Genomic DNA, 27,257 nt, shown 5'->3' with positions numbered 1-27,257 from the left:
GGCTAAGGCTAAGGGAATGCCTTTGGAACTGTAAGCCAGCAAGGAGACAAAAGCTTATCTCCCTGGCAGGAATGCTGCTTCTGCTGCTTTATTCATAACTGAACCCCAAAAAGCTTGGCCGGTTAGCCAAAGATGGGTAAGATTCCCCAAGGGGGGAAACGACCTAAGACAGGCACGATCACTTTGGGAGGCCCCCCCCAAAAAGAAGGACTTGGGGGACTGCAGCAAAAAGGGGGTGATGGACCCTCGCTCCTCAGCTTTGACATAGACTGAGTTCTCCATCGTCTGGGAGAAAATATCCTTATCTCTTGGTTGCCTTGGTTTCCGTGCTCCACCTAAGCCTGAAACAATGACAGGGTGGTGCAGCTCTGTGCTGAAAAGGGTGGATTCCCTGGGTGATCAGGCCTAAGAAAGAATATGTAAATTACTGTGAAACCTTCTTTGTTTAGAATGCTCTCAGTTGAATGAAAGGGGTCCAAGGAGGAAGTTAATTTGTTCCTCAAAGTCTTACAGCTCTTTGACACCAACTCAAAATAGACCGGCAGAGTTCCTTGTTTTCTATGGTTCCTTACTTCCCCCTAATGAGTATTGTACTTTACCTGAATTATTATGCAAAATGAGCCCAATAAAAGCAGGTATGGATGGTAAATCGGCGCGCTCCCCACTAGAGGGGGTGGCCATTTCGTCCCTACTTCTCCACAGAAACTAGTTTGTCTCTGCATGTTTTTTTTTCTCTCGCATGTTTATCGTCGAGCCATCTGCAGCGTTCTGTGGTCACTGCTGGCGAGTGACCCACGCATCAATCTGTAACTGTTTTTGGAAGATGTGGGTAATCTTAACATCATTTCTTTTCCCTTCCTTTGTTGTAAAAGAGTATTTGAACAAACCCACCAAGTGCATCCTGTCCAGGAACAGCACAGCTTGTGTTTGGGGGCTGACCAGAGCCCTGAGCTTAGGACCCAGCACCCTGTGACCTGGAAACTCATCCCAGCTTGGGTGACAGGCCCTGCTCAACCGTGTGTTGTATGAAACTTAAGGAAAAGTGCACACAATTCTGGGGCTTGAGTAATTTCATCGTCACAGGCAATTATGGAAACTTACTGTCCCTGACAGTGCACACTCCAGTACCTTCTCAATGACGAGTGACACTTTCAAAAATGGCAGTGTCCCTTATAAGGTCACTGTGGTTTGCTCTCTGCACACTCACACAGGAAAGCCCACAGAGACAACTGTCCACAAACCCCGCTGTTGTTATTCTAACGTTCATACCACGGAAAAGGCGAGCTTGCTGTTTCCTGGACATGGGTGCAGGCTTGGGGGTGGAGGTGAGTGCGTCTGGGTTTCTGTCTGTGATTGTGAGCATGGGTGTGTGTGGAATCAGGGTGTGAGTTCAAGCACAACCAGGCAGATGGTCGTGGGAGAGCATGGCTCTCTGTCCGGGGGACCGTGTGGGTAGGGAGACCCTGAGCTGATGCTTTAAGACACCAAACCTAGAAAATGACCTTTGCTGTGAGACACTGTCACCCCCGTTCTCTGACCCAGATCCTGGCATCAGGATCCCATACAATGGACCCCATACGAATGGACGCCATACAATGCCTTAAAAACACAGTGACACGTGGTAAAAATATGACTGGGGGTGACCTGGTTCGACCTCTGCCTGGCTCCACTGCAGGAAACCCCCTGCAGCTTCATTCCTTTAGAGAACAGGCTGGGCCTAGGTGGGTGGGATGCCCCTCACAAAACCATGTCTTCCCTCCTCTCACCTCCAGGATATCTGGCCCCTGGGCAGGTGTCTGGCAGGCTGCAAACAGATTGGAAGGCCTTAGCTTCAGTAAGTTTTTAAGAAAAGGCCCTGGCTGGTGAGGCTCAGTGGACTGAGTCAGTACTCAGTCCCTTTAAACTAAAGGGTCTCTGGTTTGATTCCCAGTCAGGTCATGTGCCTGGGTTGTGGGCCAGGTCCCCAGTGGTGAGGGTGGGGGCACATGAGAGACAACCACACATTGATGTTTCTCTCCCTCTCTTTCTTGCTCTCTTCCCCTGTCCCTAAAAATAAATCAATAAAAAAGATGTTTTTTAAAGACAGAATAGTTAATGAGCAATATATATGTTTTAGCTATAAGTGCAGCTTAACATGGCAGGGTTGGAGGTAAAGAAGAAAGGTTAATGGAGTTGTTACAGAACAGACAAGGGGGGCCTGGGACGATATACTATTATTGAAAGAAGGCCCCGGGTCCTTTATGTCTGCCACCCGAGGAAAGACATCTCTCAATGCCAGAGATTCATGAAAAGGAAAGGAAATGTTTATTTAATGCTATACAGACTTCAAGTAGTGACCTAATGTCTTCATCAAAAATCTTAAAGTCCCTTAAAACACCCCCACACAGACACAGTCCTTCCTTCCTTCCCCCTTTGCCCAGTCCAGAGTACCGTATCTCAGGAAAGGAAAATGAAGTCCATGGCTCAGACAGTCCTCTGGTTCTTAGTTAGTCCTCCATCTCGACTGGGAGACCTCCCTGGGTTCCCGGCACCCTCGGCTGAGTCGCCGGGATCTCTGCTAAAACCAGGTGGTGGTTCCCCTTCTAAAGCTGTGGGGGGTCCCCACTCTGTCCAGGCCTCGTGGTTCTCCCTCTCAGGGCTGTGGGAAGGGAGAGTCCTCACTCTGCCAAAGCCACGTGGTTCTCCCCCCTTCTCAGGGCTGCGCATGGCTCTCCTTCTCAAGGCAGCATGGTTCTCCTTCCCAAGGCAGCACGGTTTTCCTTCCTCTCAATGGCCGCCAAGTCTGGGTTTTTAAATCCCCGCGGCCAATCTTCCTCTGCAGCCTCATTTCTGACTCCTCCCACACTCGGCTTCACTTGCCAGAATTCATATCCTTCCAGCTTTACTGGGCTGCCATCATGAGTCTGGGCAGGTGTGGCCCCATGTCCTGGAGCCAATCTTCTCAGAGCTCCCATGCAGGTGCTGTAGCTTGGAGGATCTGCCCCCAATCACATCTCGGTGGGGAAGTTACTTCCATTCCCCCAGCTCAGAGATGATCACAGCTATTTAACATATCTAAGCGACCAGCCAAAGGCTATAGATATGTTAAATGACCATGCCAGAGGGTAGCTGCAAGGCTGTTGCTATGCAAAACAGCTCTCAATGGCCCTGCTCCATTTGTCCCTTCCCCCAACCCACACCCTGGGTGGGGGGATGGAGACATCTTAAAATCTCCTGGACACCTTAAGCTCCGGACCCCATCTCAAATGCCCATCTGGGGTCCCCCCTCTTGGCTGCACCCTGTAACAGAGTGAGGCAGGTATGAAGTCAGTCGTGTTCCCCAGACTCCCCCAGCTGGCCCAGCACCGAGTGGTCAGACGTCTACAGTCTGTTCCCTGCACTGCGAGGGACTCTGTCGTGATCACGTGACCCTGTACTGTGGTCTGAGTCTGATCCTTCCTTCACTGGATGAGGTTTATCTGCTTTTTCAGGTTCTGAAACCTCCAACATCTTCATGTAAATCCAAATGGCTGGTTTCCCTTCCCCCCATACCTCAAATAGGGTGAATTCTGACCTCACTTGTGGGGGGAAGGTAGTATCACTGGGGTATAAATAAGGGAAGTGAGAGCAACAGAGGAAGCAGGCTCAAGGGTCCTTCAGCCATTCAGGATGTGATATTGCAACAATTGATATTTAAAGCGCGCGCGCGCGCGTGTGTGTGTGTGTGTGTACACGCGAGCATGCATGCGCATGTGTGTGTGTGTTTACTGCCTTCTAATAAAAAACACTCATGAATATCATCTTGTCTGAATACTGAAGACTCTCCAGAGGTTGAAGAGGAGAGTGATGCCCCAACATCAAAGGTGCTCTGAAGAAGCAGAAATGAACCAAATGGTTCACCCTCAAGGAGAGGGAGAGAGAAAGAGACCATGTCTCAGAGACAGAGTCAGGTGGAAACAATGTGAGATGCAGCCCCTGTGTTCCAGGACCAGGAGGAAGTGCTGAGCTCCTCTGTGGGAGCAGAGCATTTGCACAGACCCCAGGCTCATCCCCTGCCCCTCTCCCTGGCTCTCTGTCATGAGGGCTCCATCGGGTATGCAGTCAATGAGGCAGAGAGGGAAGGTCACCTTTCTCCTCCCCAAGGCAGTGGTCACATCCACCACCTGCCTGGGTTCTCAGCTCTAAGTCCTCACTCCCTTCTCCTGTTCACCATTCACATACGAGTCTAACTTTAGTTTCAAAATCTGTCCATTATTGGCTGAAAATTCTTCCATGGTCCTCACAGTCTTCAGAGCAAATCCAGACAATTCTTGCTGAACTGAAAACTATTCATGATCATCCAGATGTGACCCTCCATCCTCAGCTCACACTTCTGTTTCCCTCAACAAGATACGTGCAGTTACCTGTGAGAACACAGTCACACACACATGCACTTACACACACAAACCTATACACATATAAATTCACATACACACATGCTCAGACCCAAACATGCACATTCACATGCATACACTTGTTTACACTATCTACTCACACAGACTCACACATAATCTGCCACTCCACACTTCTCTCTTTTTTTCATATAGGCTGTTCCAGAGCCATATAGACCCAGTAATCACTCCAATCCCCCAGAGATAGTCACAGAATGAGAAATACCAATGGGCTAGCATCATTTTATTTCTCTTCTCTAAATGTGTTCATGACCGCTAGGGGTATGTGAGAATCATGTGATATATTCAGGAAAGATATTTATGGAACATAGTTGAAGACACAATGTTGGAGTTCAGCAAATACTGATATTTCCTTTTTCCTAACAAATACTGCATGTCTCCAGTCCTTTTGTGACACAGGGCACACAGGACTTTAATAACAGAATCTGTCCATCACAGTCCATTCCTCACATACTCCCCTTTGTCCTACAGATGTGATCCCAACATCCATGCACCATGGACAACACCCACATGACCAGCCACCACCTCAACCTCTCTGCCTCCCTTTTGGACAATCTCCATGTCTCGAGGTTTCTCTGGAATGTTTCTTCCTCTTTAGAATGTTCTCTAATTCACCTGTTTAGTTTCTCCCTCTTCAAACACCCATACCCCCCAACCACAGTTGTTCTAATCATGGTCTCCCACTTATTCTTATATTTTCACTTATTTCTCCTTTGCAAATAATTTAACTAAAATAGTAGCCTTAGACTTCCCATATTCTTCTAATCAGAGTTTTAAAAAACAGGAAGTGAGTCTCCTGGATCACAGATGTATTTCTGGTTCTGGCACAAATACCTGGCAGGGAGTAGGTGATCACTAATTATTTGTTTCTTGACTAGTCAAAGTCTAAAACTCTATTTCACTTGTGCAGGGCTGAGAAAAGTAAGTGATTGTCCTACTTACAGCAAGGCCATCAGAGTTGAACTGAGGACCAGAGCCTGGGTCCCACCCTCTCTGAGCAGGAGCAGAGACCAGGCAGAGGATCCTGGCAGTGAGAAGAGACCCCAGATCTGTGCCAAGTGTCTCCTGAAGGGTGAAGAGAACCCTGAACCCTCATCATGGAAAAACCCAGAGCTAGGCCCAGGGTGGGGCCATCCCCTTGCTGTGGGTCCCCATGGGTGGGAACCAAGAAGGGTGGCAGCAGCCCCTGACTCACCACATCCTGTACATCTCTTTCAGGCCCAGTGTCTTGCCCACCTACAGAACAGGAGTACTCAGAGTGGACAGCGTGATGTCCATCCTCCCTGCTCTTCTCTGCTTTGGTCAGTTGTCGGGGACATGGGGATAGGGCAGCAAGAGAGACTGGGGAGGCTACACTGCCTTGTTTGTAGAGAACTTCAGCTTCAGGAAGTTCCAGACTCTCTTTCAGGTCTGAGTGTGGGTCAAAGGAGATCGCAGGAGGATCTGTCCCCAAGCTCAATGCCCCATCCCTACTTCAGCCCTGGGGTTGAGGATGCTCCCTCCACTCAATGTGTATTTTCTCTCCCTGCCATGGCTCCCCTCATTCTCAGCCCTGTGATATGAGGGTCCACCCCCCATGGTGCTTTGGGTCCATGCATCTAAAACCTCATGCCCTCCTCCAACTTCTCCTAATACAATTTTTTTTAAAATTTCTAATAGCAACATTACCAGATGAATGTTATTGAACCCTCAAACAGTTCAGTTCACAGGGCTTGACATAAATTCCATCACTAAATAAGTGGGGAAAGTGAGACACATGTGGAGAATATAAACCTGCCAGGCTCTCTGGACCCCACAATTCCTTTCTCTTTTCCCCAGGTGTCACCAGTCTCATTTTTGCAGAAATCCCATCACTCGGGATCAATCCACTGGCATGTGAAGGGACAGCTTGGAGGAGTGTTGCCTTGGTGTAAAACACTGTCAGAATGCTCTCATGGGTGGTTTTTGGGAATGTCTGAGTGTCAATGGAATGCAATGTGAATCAGCCACAAGAGCAAAGGAAATCCTGGCTTTTATGAGAGCACTGACGGAACCTTAGGACACTATGCTAAGTGAGATCCATTGGGCAGATAAAAAGAAAGACTGAATCATCTCATGAATATGTGGAATCTAAAGAGTCCAAACATGTAGAGCCCTGGCTGGTGTAGCTCAGTGGATTGAGCTCGGGCTGAGAACCAAAGCATCGCAGGTTCGATTCCCAGTCAGGGCACATACCAGGGTTGCAGGCCACAACCCCCAGCAACCGCACATTCATGTCTCTCTCTCTCTCTCTTTCTCCCTCCCTTCCCTCTCTAAAAAATAAATAAATAAATCTTTTTTTTAAGAGTCCAAACATGTAGAAACAGAGGGTGGAATGGTGGTGACCACAGGGAGTGGGGAGAAAGGAGAGAAGTTGATCAAAAAGCATCGACTTTCAGTTATGAGATTAATACATCCTGGAACCTCACGTACAGCCTGGTGAGTACAGTTAACCAGACTGTGTGATGGACCCGGAAGTTGCTAAGAGAATGTATCTTAAATGTTCTCATCACAAAAAAGTGACAATTATGTGACTCAGATATTTTTGCTCATACCTCTTTTTTTATATTTTATTGTTATTCTATTATGGTTGTTCCGATTTTCCCCCCTTTGCCCTCCTTCTCCCACCCCATGTACCCCCGACTCCCATTAAATCTATGAAGGTATCATATTACAATATTTAAATGTATCAAGTCAACATATTGTCACCTAACACTTTTCTCAATTATATGTCAGTAAAGCTGGAAAAAATTATCCACAGGCTTTATGTAAAAACAACTTACCTGAAAAGCTGGACAACTAATGGGGCTGACCAGAGCAAATGTTGAAAAGTTTAGAATGTATCTACATATGTCTCATTTATCTACTATCTGTGTGTGCTTATACATATAATATAATATATATTATACATAAACATTATATATTTCTATATAATATATAATAAAATATTTAATAAATATATAAATATATATTATATAATATATAAAATTAAAATATAAATATATATTTTATATATAAAATATAAATATGATATATAAATATGTGAGTGTGTAAACACATGAAATATGTTTTATATATAATATGTAAACATATATAATGTATGTGAATATATGAATATATAAATATATACATGCATGCTTATATGTAATATATAAATATATAAATATAACACACATAAATATATAAACATATTTTTATACATTATGAATATATAAATATATAATATATAATATAAATATTTAAATAATGTAGAAATTTATATGTAATATAATATATGATGTTTATAATATATAAATACTACATATTATATCATGTATACTATAGTATATAGTATATAACATATGATATATAGTGCACAATATAATCATATATTATATTATGTTTATTATATAATAGTGTGTAATATAATAAACATTACGTTATATGTTATATATTTATATTATATTATAATTTACATGTCATGGCATTGTACACATTATATATTTATATATTCATATTTTATATTGTACAGTTTTAATATATGATGTTATATTTATATCATATGTACAATATGTTAATATTATATTTATATTTTCATTATATAATTATATATAATGTAATTATATCTGTTATATTATTACATATTTATATATAATTATATAACTTTATTTATATGTGAAATGTATTTATATTTACTAATGTTATATATTTATAGTATATATAATATTCATCTGTCAATCAATTCATGTGAATTGGAATCTAATAAATCTAATTAGATTTATCTAATAAAACTAATAAATAAAACTAATCTGGAATCTAATAAAACTAATTTCTTCTGACCTAAGCCACCCACTTAGCTGTATTTTTATTGTGGCAAACTTACCAAACTAAAAAATTCTCTCTCTCTCTTTCCTTTTCTGTCCCCCTCTCTCTCTCATAGAAGAAAATGGGTTTTGACTCATAGGTAAAAACATGATTTCAACAACAAAAAACAGACTTCATAGGTTTTCTTCTCTTCTAGAAATGCAGAATCAAGCTGTTTACTTTGCTTTATGTTTGGCAATAGAATAAAAATATGCATCTGGTATAAAACCTAATAGATATTAGTAGAGAGAGACTTCATATTTCTCCTATAAATAAGTTGATATCCCTAACCTTTTCCTACATCAGCTTGACCCAGAAATATTAAATACTGTGAACTAAGTTGTAGTTATCACTTTCAAATGGCCACAAACTATGTTAAAATCTATCTCTGACTGTAGAGTTGAGGAAAGACAAACATCACGGCTTAGACACGAGGGGCACTGAGTGATGTGGCTCAGGGTCAGTCCCCTCAGCACCTGCTATGTTTTAGGGTGAGCAGAGCTGGTCCTCTTCCTGTGTGACTGGCACCTTGCACAGTACACACGGTGGTGTGGGGACCCTTCCCACCACATCCTGTCATTTTGATCTTGAGCTTCACCTTAACAACTGAAAAACAAATCATCAAAAGCTCTGCTATAGCATTGTCCACTGAGACTTTATCCTTTTTCCTAATGTAAGAACAGCACAAACCTGATACTGCAAAGTAAATCCACAAAAGTCATCACAGAATCCCCAAGTGAGGACAGCTCATCTACTGTCCAGAGGGTGTGCTGACCAAAACTGAGTCCAGCCTTGAAAAGGAGTGTGCATGTGTATCTAAGAGGCTTTCCTCAAAACCATGGGCCACCTACGTCTCCCCTGATTCTATCCTATTTTGAATATGAATCTCAAGAGGTGGTGAGATTTCAGCACTGGGTAATGGACAGCTACACCCCCTCATCTACAGCCCACCTAGCTATGTCTCATTTCTGTTTCTGTGTGTGTGTGTGCCTGTGTGTTTCAATGTTTTATTGTTGTTTTATTACAGTTGTCCCAATTTTTTCTTTGCCTTCCCCTGCCCATCCCATCCTCTCTTCCTATGGGAATAGACCTAAGAATTCCTATTCACCAACTCAAAAGAAATTATTCACCCCTATGTTCATAGCAGCACTATTTACAAGAGCCAAAGGCTGAAAACAACCCATGTGCAGATCAGCAAATGAGTGAATCAGAAAACTGTGGTACATTTACACAATGGAATACTACACAGCAGAAAGAAAGAAGGAGCTCCTGCCTTTCACAACAGCATGGATGGAACTGGAGAATAGTATGCTAATTAGGTGAAATAAGCCAGTTGGTGAAAGACAAATGTCATATGATCTCACCTATAAGAGGAATCTAATGAGCAAAATAAACTCATGAACAAAGTATAACCACAGGCATGGAATCATGGAACAGACTGACAGTGAAAAGAGCGGGGAGGAGAGGGATAATAGTGGGGAAAAGGGGAAGGGACTAGTCAAAGAACATGTATGAATGGTCAGTGGACATGGACAACAGTGTGGGAATTGACTGTGGGAGTGGGGGCCTGGCATGGGCAGAGGAGGGCAAAGGGGGGGAATTGGGATGACTGTAATAGGATAAAAAAAATTAAAATATTTTTTTAAACAAGCTTCTCTCAAAAGAAAAAAACAAAGACATCTCCTACATATTTTGCTAAAGAAAAAGTAATTAGTTTACTCTTCAGTCCATCGTGAATCTGGCATCCATTTTTTGTATGGAGTGAATTTCATTTGTGGAATGAAGTTCACCTTGTTCCACAGATCGTCCCCCAACTGGCCCAGCACCTGTGACAGAAAGACCAAGAGCTACCAACTGCACTACGAGGATCTCTGTCCTGACTACGTGACCTTGCTCTGTGGTCTGAGTCTGATCCTTTCCTCGGCTCCATTGGATGAGGTATCTCTGCTTTTCAGTTTCTCAAACTTCCAATGTCGCTAAATCTGAATTCCCTGGTTTCCTTTGCCCCCATATCTCAGGCAGCGTGAATTCTGATCACACTTGTGGTGGTGGTGCTGGTATCAGTGAGCTATGAGTGAGAAAAGTGAGAGCAGCAGAGCAAGCAGGCTGCTTAAGGGTCCTTCAGCCATTCAGGATGTAGTATTGAAGCAACCGACATTTAAAGTGTTGGGGGTGTTTTTCTGCCTCTAACAGAACTCACGAATGTCCATTGTTTTCCAAATCCTCAAAGTCTCAACAATTTCAATAAAAGAGTGACACCCAGCATCAACGGTGCTCTGAGGAGGCAGAAATAACCCAAAGGATTAACCCCAAGAAGAAGGAGAGAGAAAGAGACCACGTCTCACAGAGACAGAGTCATGTGGAAACAGTGTGAGATGCAACCCCTGTGTTCCAGGGGCTGGAGGGAGTGCTGAGCTCTCCTGTGGGAGCAGAGTGTGTGCACAGACCCCAGGCTTGTCCCTGCCCCTTCTCGTGGCTCTCTGTCATGAGGGCTCCTTGGGGTCTGCAATCAACAAAGTGGAGAGGGAAGGTCATCCTTCACATCCCGACAGCAATGGCCACATCCACCACCTGCCTGGATTCTGAGCTCTAAGTGCACACTCTCTTCTGCAGTTTACCCTCCTTATCAGTCTCTCCACCTCTTTTTCAGAATCTGTCCATTTCTGCTCAAATCCATCCATGGTCCTCAATGTCTTTAGGGTAAATTTAGACTATTCTGAACTCACAGCTGTTCATGATCATCCACCTGTGACCCTCCATCCTCAGCTCCCACTGCTGCTTCCCTCAACCACACAGGTGCAGTTACTCTGTGAACACACAGTCACACACACACATACACACACTCACACATATACACTCCCACACATATATACTTGCACTCAGAGACACACTCACACCACCTCCTATGGACCATCTGTTCTCCTCCATCTCTGCTTGCTTAGAGTTCTGTAGAATTAGCATATTCTTTCCAAGTTTCCAGCTAAAAGTACAGGATTAGAAGCAACACTGAGATTTCTTCTTCTTATTTCCCTTCTTTGCATGTGTTATGACAGCTAAAAATATGCATGGATTGTGTGGTGAATCCATGGAAGCCTTTCATCTAATATTGTTGGATACACAGGATTGGAGTTCAAGTACTGTTCACATTATACATTAAACACACAGATTACACTGCTCTAGTTCCTCTGTAACACACAGCAACTATGAGATTCATAACCCAGAGTGACTGTAACAGTTCATTCCTGTATATTCCTCTGCCTTACACACTTAATCCAACATCCTTGTGTGGCATAGAGCATTCCCATGACCATCCACCACCTCACCCTCCCTTACTGCTATCAGACAGTCTCTGTTTCTGAATTTCTTTATAATATTCTTTCCTCTCCAGAGTATTCTCAGTCCCACCTTCTAGGGTTCCACCTCATTCAACAGCTCTTCCCTCAGCCCTTGCCCAGTGGCTTACTTGCTTGGGGTGTCATCCCATACACCAAAAGATTGTGAGTTCAATCCCAGTCCAGACGTGTAGGGGAGGCAACTGATCAATGTTTCTCTCTCTCATCAATGCCTCTCTAACTGTCTCTCCCATCATCTCTCTACAAAATCAATAAACATATCCCTCAATGAAGATGAAAAAAAAACAGCTGTTTCCTCAACCACAGACTACTCATGGTCCCAGGAGTTCTCATATTTTTTCTCATTTCTCCTTTGTAAGTAAAGGTATTTCCACTTTAGACTTAGGATGCTTATTTTCTACTAAGAGTTCTCAAAATGCAGAAAATCAGTCTTTTGGATCATGGATGCATTTCTAGCTCTGACACACTCGGCTTTACTAGGTGATCAGTAAACAAGTATATCCTCTTTGTGGGAGGCTGAGACAATGAGTAGCAAAGTTCTATTTAGCATCAGCCTGTGGAGGGTGGATGGAGGACCAGAGCCTGGGTCCCACTCTCTCTGACAGGACCACACACCAGGCAGAGGGTCCTGGCAGTGAGAAGAGACCCCAGATCTGGACTGAGAAATTCCTGAGTGCCTCATGTCCTCCTGACCCCTCATCATAGAAAAACCCCAGAGCCAGGCCCAGGGTGCGGCTGTCCCTTTGCTGTGGGTCCACAGGTGTGGGAACCCGGAAGGGTGGCAACAGCCCCTGACTCACCACATCCTGTGCATCTCTGTCCTCCAGGCTCAGGATTGGAGCCTGGAGGACAGAGAAACACCTAGGGTCTCGTCTACCTGCAGAGCGGGAGCACTCAGAGCAGATGTGCATCCTCCCTGCTCTTCTCTGCCTCTGTCAGTTGTGGACATGGGGATGGGGCAGCAGGAAAGGATGTGGCAGCTTCATAGGCTGGTTCATGGGGAACCTCAGGGCTCAGGCAGCTGGAGCAGATGAGGCCCTAATAGCAGGGAATCAGCTGAGACATTTTGGTGAAAATCTGACAAGGGACTCTCTTCCAGGGCTGAATCTAGGCCAGAAAACCTGTGAGCACAATGGTGAGTCCTCCCCAATTTCCCTGTCCCTCCTCCTACTTCACCTCTGGGGCTCAGGAGGTGACACAGAGGTCCAGGGATTAGGTGATAAAAGAGGAGGGATGTGGGCTGAGCTGGGGGAATGAGGGAGTGGGGGAATGCAGCCTCTGATTCCTTCCAGGGACCCTCCCACAAACCCACCATCTGGCCTGAGCCAGGCTCTGTGATCCCCTTAGGGAACCCTGTGATGATCTGGTGTTCGGGGGACCCGGAGTGTTGTGTGTATGCAGAAGAAGTGGATACACCCTTGGACAGACAGAAACCTCTGGTTCCCGGGAACCAGGCCAAGTTCTTCATGGAAGACATCAATGCAGAGAAATATTTTGTTGTCCCTCTGACTTCTTGGACCACAGTGACCTCCTGGACCTGGTGGTGACAGGTGAGGGGACAACCAGGAGTCCCAGCCTCAGGGTCTTCCCTCAGGAAGGGAGATGCTCTCAGAGTGTCTCCCTTTCACAGCCCAGACCTGGGGGATGTGAGGAAGGTATAAGCCCCATTTAACACACTGCCTCCTTCTCTCCTAGGAGCCTATAGCACACCCAGGCTCTCAGCCCTACCCAGCCCTGTGGTGACCTCAGGAGGAACCTGAGGCACCAGTGTGGCACATGGGAGGAATTTGACAGGTTCATTCTGACTAAGGAAGGAGAAGACAGGCTCTCCTGGACCCTGAACTCACAGCCTCACCCCCAGTGGGACAGATGCTGGCCCAGTTCACTGTGAGTCCTGTGACCCCCAGCCACGGGTGGACATTCAGGTGCTATGGCTGTTATAGGAACACCTCTCCCCAGGTGAGGTCAGGGCCCAGAGACACCCTGGAGCTCCCCATTTCAGGTGAAGGGCCCTGACCCCATCCTCTCTGAGTGCACAGTCAGCTCAGAGTCCTGTCCCCAGGAGATGTCTGGAGTTGGATGAGAGTGAGGGGCTCTGAGTGGTGGTTGCCCAACAGAGATCTGCCCCCAGAGACCCTCCCAGTCCTGCCCACTCCTCCCCTTCATGTGGGTTCCAAAGATGACAGGTGGGCAGGAGGCATGTGTAGGGGGCCAAAGAGGAGATGTGGCAGAAGATCCTGGGTTACTGCTGACTCCAGGGTTAGTCCCCACCCACTTCTGTCTTCATTCCCAGGACCCTCTGGAGGCCCCTGCCCTCTACCCACAGAACCCATCCCCACAGCTGCTGAGTCCCTGAGAACTCTGCTCAGAGGGAGCACAGAACAGCCCAAGGAAGTTCTGAGCATCCATCAGGGGGTCTCATGTCCCCCAGACACTCAGGGATGTGCTTGTGTCCCAGGGACTGGGAGTCAAGCAGAGATGCTGGAACCACAGGGCCCCCAGGGCTCTGGGGCTAGCAGGTGATAGGAGGGGGTGGGCATGGCAGAGGGACATGCTGCATCCAGGCTGCCAGAGGCACAGTCAGATAAAATGGGGAGAAGGCAGCACCCACCTCTCACCCCCATCCTGAATTTCCAGAAGTCTCTGAGAATCGAGAAGCCCCAGTCACACAGTCAGGCCAACAGAGCAGAAAGTGAGAGTCTCTGTGAGGAGGTGGTGGGGGTGTCCATGGGGATAGGGGCTGAGTCCTGTGCAAGCTCAGACACCTCTGAAGGCTCTGACTTGGACACACCCTTCTCTTATGTGCCTCAGTGTCTCCAAGTATAAAAGGAGAGAATTGTGGCTCAGAGCTTCTTCTTCTTTTTTTTTTTTTAATTCTTTCAGTTGTGGCTCTGATATCCTTGAAGGGGGGGCACACAGGGAAGTCCCCTAGAACCTTATGTTTTGGAGACTGTCCTCTCTGTAGCAGTGACAGTGACAGTGCACAGGGAGGGATAAGAAGACAATGTCTGGGGTTTCAGGCTCTGTCCCTCAGCTCAGGTGCTCAGCTCAGAGGAGGGAACAAGGGCTGGAGTCAGGCCTGGTCCAGGTCCTGGCTCTACTGCTTCTGCTGTTAGGCTGGGGGGTCCCTTCTCCCTCTGAGTGTCAGGTTCATGTCTGTTCATCCCTGGTTCCCTCCTCCTCACAGGCCTGTGGTGACATAAGGGGTCTCACAGAGCTCAGGAAGGCAGAGCCCAGCCCAGCCTGAACCTCCTTTCTCTGTCATGGATCCCTCACAGACCATCCCTCTCAGTCCAGCCAGGCCCCACGGTGGTCTGAGGAGGGAACATGACCCTGCTGTGTCAGTCACAGAGCCCGAGGGCCACTTTCCTTCTTTCCATGGAGGGGTCAGCCCATTCCCACCTCACCCAACTCCTAATGAGTCCCTTGACCTCAGCCCATGGAGAGACCTACAGGTGCTTCAAGTCACACCACACCTTCCCATAGCTGTAGGGAACCCTGGAGATCCTGGTCTCAGGGGAGGGGATGCAAACCCTGTCTGTTCGGAGCTCACTCAGCTGAGGTCTCTGTCCCTTCAGTTTGAAACTGTATTACATGGGGGAATTTAAGGAGCTCCATAGAAAAGGATATTCAGGAGCCCGACACACCAACCCCTAATTCATAGAACCTGGCTCATCAGCTTTTTTTTTCTTAGTGGATCTCTCAGCTGTAGGGGAATGAGCTTTTGGGGTCTGCCTCTCAGACAGAACCCAGAACACCCCAACTTAACCATTTCCATATCCTGCCCATTTATTACTAATCCTGAGCTCTGAAGCACAGTAAACTCTAGTCCAAAGTGAATCTGTGCAGACTTCTGGGCCAAGATGGAGATGTAGATGGATACACTTTTGCCTCCTTGAATAACCAAAAGAAGGACAATATAATTTAAAAACAAAAAATAACAAGAACTTCCAGAAAATCAAACTGTGTGGAAGTCTGACAACCAAGGAGTTGAAGAAGAAACATCCATACAGACCACTAGAAGGGGCAGAGACAGGCAGATGGAGTGGAGAGGACTTGCACCAAGTCAGTGGCTGGAAGACCAAATGAGGTGACAGCTGGCAGAGTGAGCAGTCCCACAATTGTGTGCAAATAAACTAGGAGGGACAACTGGGGAGTGAGACAGACAGCACAACCCAGGGTTCCAGTGTGGGGAAATAAAGACTCAAAACCTCTAACTGAAAAAAACCTGTAGGGGGGAAGAGGGAGCAGAAGAAACTCCCAGCCTCATAGGAGAGTTCACTGGAGAGACCCATTGGATGCTAGAAATACACAAAACCACCCACCTAGGAATGAACATCAGAAGGGTCCCAATTTGCTTGTGGGTAGCAGAGGAAGTGATTGAAAGCCCACTGGGAGCACAGTTCCCTCTTGGACTCCCTCTGCCCACATACAGCACCACAACATAACAATATGGATTGCTGTGTCCAGGCAAATACCTAAGGCTCCATCCCTTACTACATAATAGGCACAATGAGACAAAAAAAAATAAATAAGGCCCAAATGAAAGAACAGATCAAAGCTCCAGAAAAGATACAACTAAGTGATGAAGAAGTAACCAACCTATTCAGATGCAGCGTTCAAAACACTGGTAATCAACATGCTCACAGAAATGGTTGAGTATGGTCATAAAATAGAGGAAGAAGTGAAGGCTATGCGAAAGCGAAATAAAAGAAAATGTACAGGGAGCCCAGAGTGATGGGAAGGAAACCAGTATTCAAATCAATGATTTGGAGCAGAAGTTAGAAATAAACATTCAACCAGGACAGAATGATGAAATAAGATTTCAAAAAAATGAGGACTGGATTAGGAACTACCAAGAAAACTTTAATTGATTCAACAACCAAATCATCAGAATGCCAGAAGGAGAAGAGGAAGAGCAATAAATTGAAAACTTATTTGAAAAAAAATATTGAAGGAGAACTTCCCTAATATGGTAAAAAAAATGGCTTCCAGGAACTCTAAGAAGCTCAGAGAGTCCCAAAGAAGTTGGACCCAAGGAAGCACACTCCAAGGCACATCATAATTCATTGCCCAAAATTAAAGATAAGGAGAGAATCTTAAAAGCAGCAAGAGAAAAAGAGACAGTTATATACAAAGGAGTTCCTATAAGACAATTAGCTGATTTTTCAAAAGAAACCCTGCTGGCAAGAAGGGGGGTGGAAAGGAGTATTTGTGGTCATGAAAGGCAAGGACCTACATCCAAGATTACTCTGTCCAGCAAAGCTTTCATTTTAATGGGAGGGCAGATAAAGTGCTTCTCAAATAAGGTCAAGTTAAAGGACTTCATCATCACCAAGCCCTTATTCTATGAAATGTTAAAGGGACTTCATCTAAGAAAAAGAAGATAATCAAAAAATATGAACAGTAAAAGGACAACAAACTCACAACTATCAACAACTGAACCTAAAAAAACAAAACCAAAAACGGACTAAAAATTCAACCTAGAATAGGAACAGATTCACAGAAACAGAGATCACGTGGAGGGTTGTAGGCAGGGAGAAGGAGGAAGAAAAATGAGGGGAAAAGATACAGAGAATAAGCATCAATGGTGGGTACAAAATAGACAGGGGGAAGGGTTAAGAATAGGATGGGAAATGGAGAAGCCAAAAAACTTACATGTATGACCCATGGACATGAACATAGGTGGAGTAATGCTGATGGGAGGGGGGCAACAAGATGTAGGGAAATAAAGGGAAGAAAAAATGAAACAACTGTAATAGCATAATTAATAAAATATATTTTTAAAAAAGAAAGTGAATCTGTGCAGGTTTAGAGACAACAAGGCTGAGATGATCCAAGGAAGAGACAGGAAGCTGGCAGAGTTGAGTCAGGGCTCATGACAAAACCGTGTGAAAGTTACACTCTGAGAAGTGGGGCATCGGGGAGCACAGACCCCAGGAGGGAAGCTGGAGTCTCCCCAGGTCCTCACTCACACCCCCATGTCATGATCCTCAGGGACAGCCGACAGCATCAGCCCATCACAGAACAAGTCAGAACACCTCAGGTCCTGCTGTTTCAGCCTCTGAACATTGAGAGGAGGGCCCACACTACAGCCAGGACGTGAGCACAGAGGGAACAGGGCACCATTCACAGTGGGGGGGAGCCATGGAGCCCACCTGATGACCCAGGAGGTGGTGAATGACAGCTTGACCACAGGTGGGGAAACTGTCTGCTGATGTGTCCGGGAGAACAGAGGTGGCAGATGAGGTTTGGGGACAGGAAACATGAGCCATGTTCCTGGGGAGACATCTCCTGCCTTCCACTGTGGGGCTGTCCCTCCTCATCCTCACTGACTCCCCTTGACAGTCCTGTTCTCACCCCTGTGACCTGAGGGGCTGCCCCACATGGTGGGTTTGGGTTCACATCTACACACCCCTTCATGCTGGATCCCACTCATATAAACAAAATCTTGTGTCTTCATAACCCTGGAGTTCTTTTCTTTAAAAAAAAATTTGTTTATTTTTAGAGAGAGGGGAAAGGAAGGAGCAAAAGAGGGAGAGAAATATCAGTGTGTGTTTCCATCTCACATACTCCACACTGGGGACCCGGCCTGCAACCCAGGCATGTGCCCTAGACTGGGAATCGAACCAGCAACCCCTTGGTTCACAGGCCTGTGCTCAATCCACTGTGCCACATCAGCCAAGGCTGGAGTTCTCTTTTTATGCCATAAAAACAATATACTCACACTTGCTACCTGCTGGGTGAACATCAACATTCTGCAGCTAAGTGACAGAAGCCAGAGAGAAAGGGTCACATTTTCTGTAACTCTGTTTGTATTAAGCGTCCAGGAGGAGGAAACCCACAGAGACAGAAGTCAGGTGGGCTTGTCGGGGGATAATGAGGAGGAGAGATGAGAGACTGACAGCTTTGTGTAATTTGGGGGCAGGATTAAGCAAATTCCTTATTAAAACAACATAAAAGTTGTGATTGAGACACTGTGCACTTACTACATTCCAGTGAATTCCACATTTTAAAAGGCTCAAATCTATGTTATGTGATTTTACCGCATTAATAACAAATGCAAGTCAATAGCCATGGCCCCCAATGGATCCTTTTTGCCTTACAAGTGACCCCATATCCCCAGGCATTTTCATGAGAGACAGGACTCCCTCCAGGTCAGAGGCTCCCAGTGCTCAGGCTCAGCCCATGGTGGGATTCCCACCCTCACTCCTGAGTGTGGTGAGTCCAAGATCCAGGATGAGCAGCGTCCTTCCTGTCTCCTCTCAGTCTGGGCTCATGTGTCAATCAACCAAGGATGCCTTGTAGCTTCTGATGCCCCCCGAGAGCTTAAGGGATTTGTATGTGGCTTCCAAGTAGCCTTTCCTCCCACAAGTCTCAAACCTGTGTCTTAATCAGGACCCAGAAATCACACAGAGGGAACCTGTTCAGGTCTCAGGCTCTACTGATCCTCACAACACCCATGAAAGCTGAGTTCTCACCCTTGTTTGCAATGAGGGAAAAAGGAGAGTGGAAGTGATTGGCTGAGCCGAACATCAAAAATGTTTCCCTTTGTCTTAGATTAAAACCTGTGAGTAGTGTTCAACTGCTACTTTTGCTCAGCTTATGGACACAGAGTGGCCAGTGTCAGATGCAGGGTTACCCCTCACAGAGCAGGGCAGTGAGGAGGCAGACATGCTCAGGGGCTTGGATGGGAGGGATAGAGAGAAGGTCTCCTGCTCACAGAGATGAGGAAGTCTGAGATGGGGGGTGTGAGGCAGAAACCAAATCACACACATGGCTGGGAGGGCAGGTGGCTCTCTCTGTGGATCAGGTGACCATGTTGTAATCCTCTCCCCATGCCTCTTGCCCTTCAGTGGGTGGTCAGTCTGGAGACAGTCCCATTGGCTGCCCAGGCCACCCAGGCAGAGAGCTGATGTGCCCTCAGCTCTTCCCTCTCTTCCCCCCACCCAATGAACACACCCACAGCTCTGACCCTGAGACCCTCTTTCTGTGACCCAGTTCCCCTCCACAGTCATACTCAGGTGAAGACCCAAGACATCGAGTGGGTGCAAACCCATCATCCTCTGCCTGGCCTCCTGTGGACCCTCACTCCCAGTTGAGGAGTTTACTCCCATGGACCTGAACTTACCTGTCACAGGTCCTCCCTGCACACAGTCTTTCCACAGGTCTCCACCTCACCCCAATACACCGAAGGAGCCCCACCTAATGGTCCATGTTGTTGGAGATCAGGCTGAGCTAAACTCTCCATCCCCAGCAGAGCCAAGTCTTTCCTACAAACCAGACCCTTCCCAGTGCCCACCTCCCCTCCCCCAGACTCACACACCTGGGTCGTGGCCACACTGGGTTTGTCATGGGCACCTTCTGAGCCAGTCTGCTCTGTGCAGACTCCACTGCACACCTCCTAGACCAAGAAACACAAGAAGACTTCCAGCACTTCTCACTCAACTCTACACACACTTTTATGTTAGGGATTGCTTAAGATTTCATAACAAATCCTCACAAACCACTTAGAACTCTGACTAACTCATCAACGGGTATCCTATAGTGTTGGAGTTTTATCACTGTTTATTATCCACAAATCTTACTACAGTCTATTCCCACACAATGGTAACTTCTGAAAATACCCATCTGCTCACATGTTTTTTTACTGAGTTCTTTTCTGTAACTTTTAAAGAACAAACCCAATAGTGCCTGTAGGGAGCAGAGGCCCCCATGTGAACAGGGCACCAAATACCTTGGTGACTCACAGCTCTTAGAATAATCACCCTCTTTCTGGTCTATAGTGATGTTCTCTCACCCCCCTGGTGCTGGTCCTGTGCTGGACAGGGCACCTGCTCAGTCAATATCAGCCAGATGCCTGAATGGAGAAAGGCCAGAAGAAACTTTGCATTTACGTTGTCTCAGGAAAGAAAATGAATGCCCATGGTTACCTGGGTTCTGGAAAAGGCAGAGTCAGAACTGCAACAAAAATTGGGCTGCTCCTGCATCCTACCCAGCATCCTCTGCCCCTCATGCTGAGGTGTTACCTACCCTCTGGACTTGAGTGTGACATGACATGGAGGCAGTACATATGGGCGCCTGCTGAGACTCAGTCTGCTGAATCTACTGAAAAGTCCCCAGAACCTGCTGTCTCCTCCACTATCTTTCAGGGAGGGCCAATTGCCACTGAGTAGGAAACTGAGACTTGTCACACGGAGCTACACCCCTGTGGGTCTGTCTGTCCTGCTGAGCTGTGGACATTGTACATCATCTGAACCACTGGGAACCCTGGGAGACAGAGTTATGACCCTGACCTTCATCACTCTTCTCGGGTCTTGCTGAGTTTTGGCAAAAAGAGAGGGATGGGGTGCCTTTCTCTCCCAGGTCCGATTCCCCTGAAGGGCCCTGGGACTGAGGAGGCTCAGTGTGGGACAGACATCCTGGTGGAAGAAGAAGTGACTCAGACCCATGTGTGACTCCCAGTGCTCAGGGGCCCAAGAACAGGCCTGGAGCTTGTGTGGGGGGGATGAAAAATAACTCACAGGAACTCTCTTCCAGGGCTGTGTCAGGGCCCGTGGGACCAGGTCCAGGCAGGTGAGTCCTCCCCCAGACCTCCTGCTTCAGCACAGTGATGTCCCCTAGGGCAGCTGAGGGACACACAGTGGGTCTGGGCTGATGGTGACCAGTGTGGGAGGGGTCTTGGGAATGAAAGCTGGGGAAACTGAGGGGACAAGGACACCCCCTGGCACTGCAGGACTGATTCCTTTCCAGGAATCCCCCCAAACCCTCCATCTGGGCTGACCCAGGCCCCATGGTCAGCAAGGGGAGCCCTGTGACCATCTGGTGTCAGCAGTGTCTGCAGGCAGATCACTACAATCTGTATAAAGACAGGGGCTCTCAGAACTTGGACACAAGGATCCCACAGGCTTCCAGCAACAAGACCAAGTTCCCCATTAAGTCCATGAGCCCCCAACAGTGTGGGGGAGATACCACTGTGCATATTCCAGCTCCAGACACTGGTCTGAGCAGAGTGACCCCCCTGTTGCTGGTGATGACAGGTGAGAGGGTGGAACTGAGTTCCCCTACTCACAGGCAAGGAAGATCAGAGTGTGGCTGCAGGGAGACATCACCCCTCACAGCCCACACCTGGGGAAGGTGCAGTGATTGTCCCACATTTAACACAGATCTTTCCTTCTCCCTCAGGAGAGTACAGTGCACCCTCCCACTCAGCCCAGGCAGGCCCAGTGGTGGCCTCAGGAGGGAGAGTGTCCTTCTTCTGTATCTCAAAGGACACATCAGGCCCTTTCCACCTGCTGAAGGAGGGAGGGGCTGAGCCGCTCCAACACAGGAAAATCTGAGCAGAGACCCTATGATGGGAGCTGGCAGGGCTGTCTTCCCTATGGGCCCCATGAGCTCCTCCCATGGGGGGGGACCTACAGATGCTATGGTTCCTCCAGCTCCAACCCCCAATGTGTGGTCTCAGCCCAGTGCCCCTCTGCACCTCGAGGTCACAGGTGAGGTGGCCCACACTTGGCTTCTATTCTTTCTTGTGCCCAAATAACTAATCTAAACCTTGTGATTAAAAGCCTTGGGGTCACTGGGGTCAGTGACATAGGCTTGTTGGGGAGAGAACCACAGGGAGGAGACTTAGAAAAGCACAAATGACAGCTCTCCCTGCAACCCCCATGGATAGTGTGTGTGTGTCCCCTGGGTGACAATGACCTTCTCCCCAGGTGTGTACAGGGAGCCCTTTCTGTCAGCCCAGCCAGGCCCCCTGCTGCTTCCTGGAGACAGCCTGACCCTCCAGTGTCACTCACAGCCTGGCTTTGACACATTCGCTCTGACCAAGGACGAGGGGACTACACTGCCCCAGAGTCTCCATGGGCAGAACAGCCCCGACTTCCCCCTGGGCCCTGTGAACTTCACCCACAGGGGCCAGTACAGGTGCTACAGCAGACACAACCTCTTCTATGTGTGGTCAGCCCTCAGCGCCTCCCTGGACATCATGATTGCAGGTTAGGAGCCCTGTCCTGCCCCCTGTCCTGACTGTCTTCCTTGGGGCTCTGGCCCAGGGTCACCACTGTGCTGATGGGATCCAGGTGAGGGTCCTGGAGCAGAGGCTGAGAGGGGCTTAGGTCTAAGGGGGAGGGACTGAGAAGCATAAAGATGAAAGGCACTGACTCAGAGGGACTGAGAGGAGCTGACAGAGGGAGTGAGCAGCCCTGCAGAAGGACATGGCCCATCAGCTCACAGTCAAGTGTGTGGGGGGTAGCAGTGACTCTGCACATCACAGCCCTCCTCTCCCCAGGAAATATACGAGAAACCCTCTCTCTCAGCACAGCCAGGGCCCTCAGTGCCCTGGGGAGCAAACGTGATCCTGCAGTGTGGATCTGAGGTCAGGGCTGATACCTTCCACCTGCACAGGGAGGGGTCCCTGGATCCTCCCCAGCAGCTTCATCTGAAGGACACGGCTGCCCCCTCTCAGGCCAACTTCACCATCAGCCCTGTGACCTGGGGCCACAATGGGACCTATAGGTGCTACAGCTCACACAGCTCCTCCCTCTTCCAGCTGTCACAGCCCAGTGACCCCCTGGAGCTCCTGATTTCAGGTGAGGATCCCCAGCTCCTCCACTGCATCCTCATGGTCATTTCAGACTCTGTCCCCACAGGACCTTTAGGCCAGATATGGAGTGAGGGAGTCACCGAAGGAACACCAGGATGAGGAGACTCTTACCTGCCAGGAGGATGGATAAACCAGCACCACCCCACCCCTGCCTCATTGTCCTCTGTATCCCTGGGGCCCAGACAGGGTCTGGGGACAAGGGAAGCTATAGAGGCCTTGGGCTGAGCAAAGAGGAAAGGCCAGGGGCCCCCCATCCTGATCCCACTCCCTCTGCAGCACCCATGGCCTCACCCAGAGACACCAGGATGAGCATGGGGGACTAGCAGAGGCCTTGCTCCCAGAGAGAACAAGACAACCTGTTCTGGAACCTTGTCTCCCTGGGGGTCTGCGAGCCTGGCAGTGATGCACGGGGGGGATCACGGGCCCTCCAGGGCTGTGTGGCAGCCAGATGATGGGTGGGAAGGGTCTTGGCAGAAGGACATGCTGTGATTCCCACCCAGGACAGGGGTAGCCAGGCTCAAGTGGGGGAGAAGGCAGCCCCCCACCCCTCACCCCCCAACCTGAATTTCCAGAACAGTCTGAGGATCTGCCCCTCTCTACCACGGAGTCAGGACCACAGAGTGGTAAGTGAGGGTCTCTGTGGGGAGGTGGTGGGTGTATCCTGGGGGACAGGGGCTGAGTTCTGAGGAAATTCAGGCTCCTCTGGAGGCTCTGACTTGGACAGGCTCTTCCCCTCTTTGTGCCTCAGTGTCTCCAAGTGTAAAATGAGAAAAATTGTGGCTCAGAGCTTCTTTTTTTTTTTTCAAATCATTCAGTTGTGGCTCTGACCCTCAGGGAGGGAGATCTGACAGGGAAGCACCCAAAGACGTGAAGTTATGGAGACTGTCCCCTCTGTAGCAGTGATGGTGACACTGTACAGGGAGGGACATGCAGGACAAGGGCCTGAGACATCCAGGTCCTTTTCTTCGGCTCCCAGACTCACCTCAGGGCAGGGAACAAAGGCTGGAGTCAGACCTAGTTCAGGTCCCAGCTCTGTTGCTCCTGCTGTGGGGCCAGGTGGTCCCTTCTCTTCTCTGAATGGCAGGTTCGTGTCTGTCCATCCCTGGTCCCCTCCTGCTCACAAGGCTGCAGTGACATTAGGTGATGTAAGGGAACTCACAGAGCTCAGGAAGTCAGAGTCCCAGCCCAGCCCCACCATCCCCAGCACGCATCAGGGTTCACCCCATGCCTGCCCACCTGTATCCCTGCTGTGCTGTGGGGCAGGTAATAAGAAGGACGTTCAGCTCCAGGTGAACAGGATGACCCCCACAGATGTGGAGCCCAGAGCTTGGTGCTGGTGTCCACCTGGGAGCAGCATGAGGACAGCAATGAGAGCCCACATCATGGGGTCCAGTCCCAGCCCTGCCCTGGCTAGGCTGGGTGGCCTGGGGAATGTGGCTAGCCTCTCTGAGACACAGTGGACTGGGTGGTCAGGCAGCCATTCCAGGTGCACAAGGGCTGTGAAGTTAGAGCAAATGAATGACAGATGCTAGCACGTGCCTTCCACACTGTAAGTGCTCATTAAATGGAACCATTGGCTCATTCATGATGTCACTCCAGCCCAAGGTCTCCAATGGACCCTGAACATGCTGATTGGGGTCTCAGTGACCCTCCTCCTCCTCCTCTCCCTCTTCCTCTTCTTCCTCCTCCAACACCAGCATCAGAGCAAAGACAGGACATCGGGTGAGTAGGGAATGGGGTGACCTGGGTCACAGGAGAAACGGGCTCAGAGCACCTGCTGCAGGAAGAACAAATAGATGGGGAAGGTCATCTGAGAAAACAGATTTCTCCAGAATCTCACATCAGAAATTCTGGAAAGATTACATTTAATGTCAGTACATATACATAAAATAAGGTAATTTTTCATACTTTTCAATCTCCTGAAATATGAAATGTATGCACAAGTGTGTTAAAGTTTCCTTCTTTCCCCTGCAATCACATGGGGAGAGGCCCCTACACTCCTTGGGCTGTGACTCTCCCTCTTGACTAGCCCAGGGAAAGTCTGATATCTGACCTCCTGCAGGGGCCACAGACCCAGAGCCCAAAGACGGGCCTGTGCACCAAGTAATTCCTGCCCCAAAGACTCCAGACCCCCACCCACACAGGACCTTCTCTACCCCTAACTCCCCTTACTCCTCCCCCAGATCCAACCCAGCTGTGGACACCCAGGAAGAGCCCCTCTGTGGGAGGAAGGGAAAGCTGCCCTGGGAATGGGGGACAAGGATTTTGGGAAGCAATGGGGGAGGGGACAGCCTGAAAGGTTGTGGGGGTCAGGGGTGAGAGAGGCTGAAAACCACACTGGGTGACCAGGCCCCTCACCTCACCCCTGGGTTAGTGACCCATCTGGGAGTTGTCAGGACTGCAGCCCTGAGATCTCAGGGACCATGACAGGAGAAACTCCCTGTTCTGCCCCAGCAGATGCTGCTGTGAAGGATCCACAGCCCAGGGAGAGGGTGGTGCTGGACCCACAGGTGAGACCCCTGCTCCTGTCCAAGACACCAAGGACCTTCGTTTTGCCCAGTTTACTCCAATGGTCATTTCCTGTCCACCTCACCTGTATCTCAGCAGCATCCACACTGACCTCTCCTTAAGGGCACCAGGTCATTCTGCTGTGACTCACTCCTGTACCTTCCCTGTGTCCTCATGACCCCTCCTGGGTGATCCTCTCTGCTGGCTACTCAATCTCTGTCTGACCTTGTGCAGACCCAGGTCTCAGGAGAAGGCATGAAGGAGGGAACCTCCTGCAGGTCCTAGGGTCCCATCACTCATTCACCCAGCATCTGTGACGGGAGATCACCGGTTACCGGTTCCATGTCGGTGCCACAGTGTAGGCCTGAGCAGCCTGTCCCCACACTCCTCAAGCTCACCTGTGGGTGAGCGAGAAACCTGCAAACACACACAGATGGCATCCTGGAGAGCTAGGTGTTGTGAAGGAGAATAACGCAAGAGCAGGGGGGAGGAGTGTGTGGTGAGGGGGAGAACAGAGGAGACAGCAGGTGCAAAGGCCATGAGGCAGGACCTGCTGCTTCAGCCAGATGGACCCTGTGGCTGGAGCCAAATGAGCAAGAGACAGAGCGTTAGGTTAAGAGTCAGATCCATGGAAGCACCAGGAGTCCCAAAGGCTCAGGGAGTCCCTGCAGACTCCATCAGGAGGATGACCTCATCTGATCTGAAGTTTAAGTCGTCACTTTGACACCATGTGGACATGTGACTGGAGGGTTTCAACTGTGGGGTCAAGGAGACTCTGGTTCTGTCTCACTGTCTCTCTGCAGCAGAAGAGGACTCATGACAACCCCCAGGGAGTGACCTATGCCCAGGTGACCCTCTCAACATCAAGGCAGATGCAGAGAATGACCCCTTCTCCTTCCCCCCTGTCAGAGGAATTGCTGGACAGGAAGGGCAGACAAGCAGAAGAAAACAGGCAGATGGACAGTCAGGTGGGTCCTGTCCTCCCCACACCCCAGGCTTCCCCAACCCAAACCACCTTTCACCCCTCTCACTCTCCCCCTGCTCCAGGCTGCTGCATCTGAAGACTCCCAGGATGTGACCTACGCCCAGCTGAACCTCTTGACCCTCAGATGGGAGACCACTGCACCCCCATCCTCCCCATCAGAGGAGCCCCCCAGATGAGCCCACTGTGTATGCTGCTCTGTCCTTCCACTAGCCCAGGGAGGACCCTGATCACACACTCCAGGGAGAGGGTCTGCAGGAACCCCAGAAGCCATGGGAGCTGGGGAAGGACACTCACTAGTGGCCCCCAGTCAGCCTGGGGACCTGACATGGGCCCCCCAGCAGCTTCTGGGACCCTCTGGGAGTCCCCTGATTCTGCAATCACAGATAAGTAATATATCTACACTTTGGAATCAAACAAACTAACTTCTCAAAAATCAATGTGTGAATTTAGATCCAAAACGGAAGTGAAAGAATGCTTTCAATGAATGATCATATAAATATTACACATCAGCCCTA

General features: G+C 48.6%; 1 pseudogene; it reads left to right on the top strand.

Moving 5' to 3' along the window:
* The window catches only part of LOC123822886, a 38,648-nt pseudogene extending 11,696 nt beyond the window's left edge, over nt 1–26,952 (top strand).
* The last annotated feature ends 305 nt before the right edge of the window (nt 26,953–27,257 follow it).

This window comes from Phyllostomus hastatus, unplaced genomic scaffold (genome assembly GCF_019186645.2).
Source record: "Phyllostomus hastatus isolate PE091 unplaced genomic scaffold, TTU_PhHast_1.1 phas_contig_459, whole genome shotgun sequence".
In the NCBI taxonomy this organism is placed as follows: Eukaryota; Metazoa; Chordata; class Mammalia; order Chiroptera; family Phyllostomidae; genus Phyllostomus; species Phyllostomus hastatus.
Note: the sequence above shows the minus strand (reverse complement) of the source record. Positions and strands in the feature narration are given on the sequence as shown.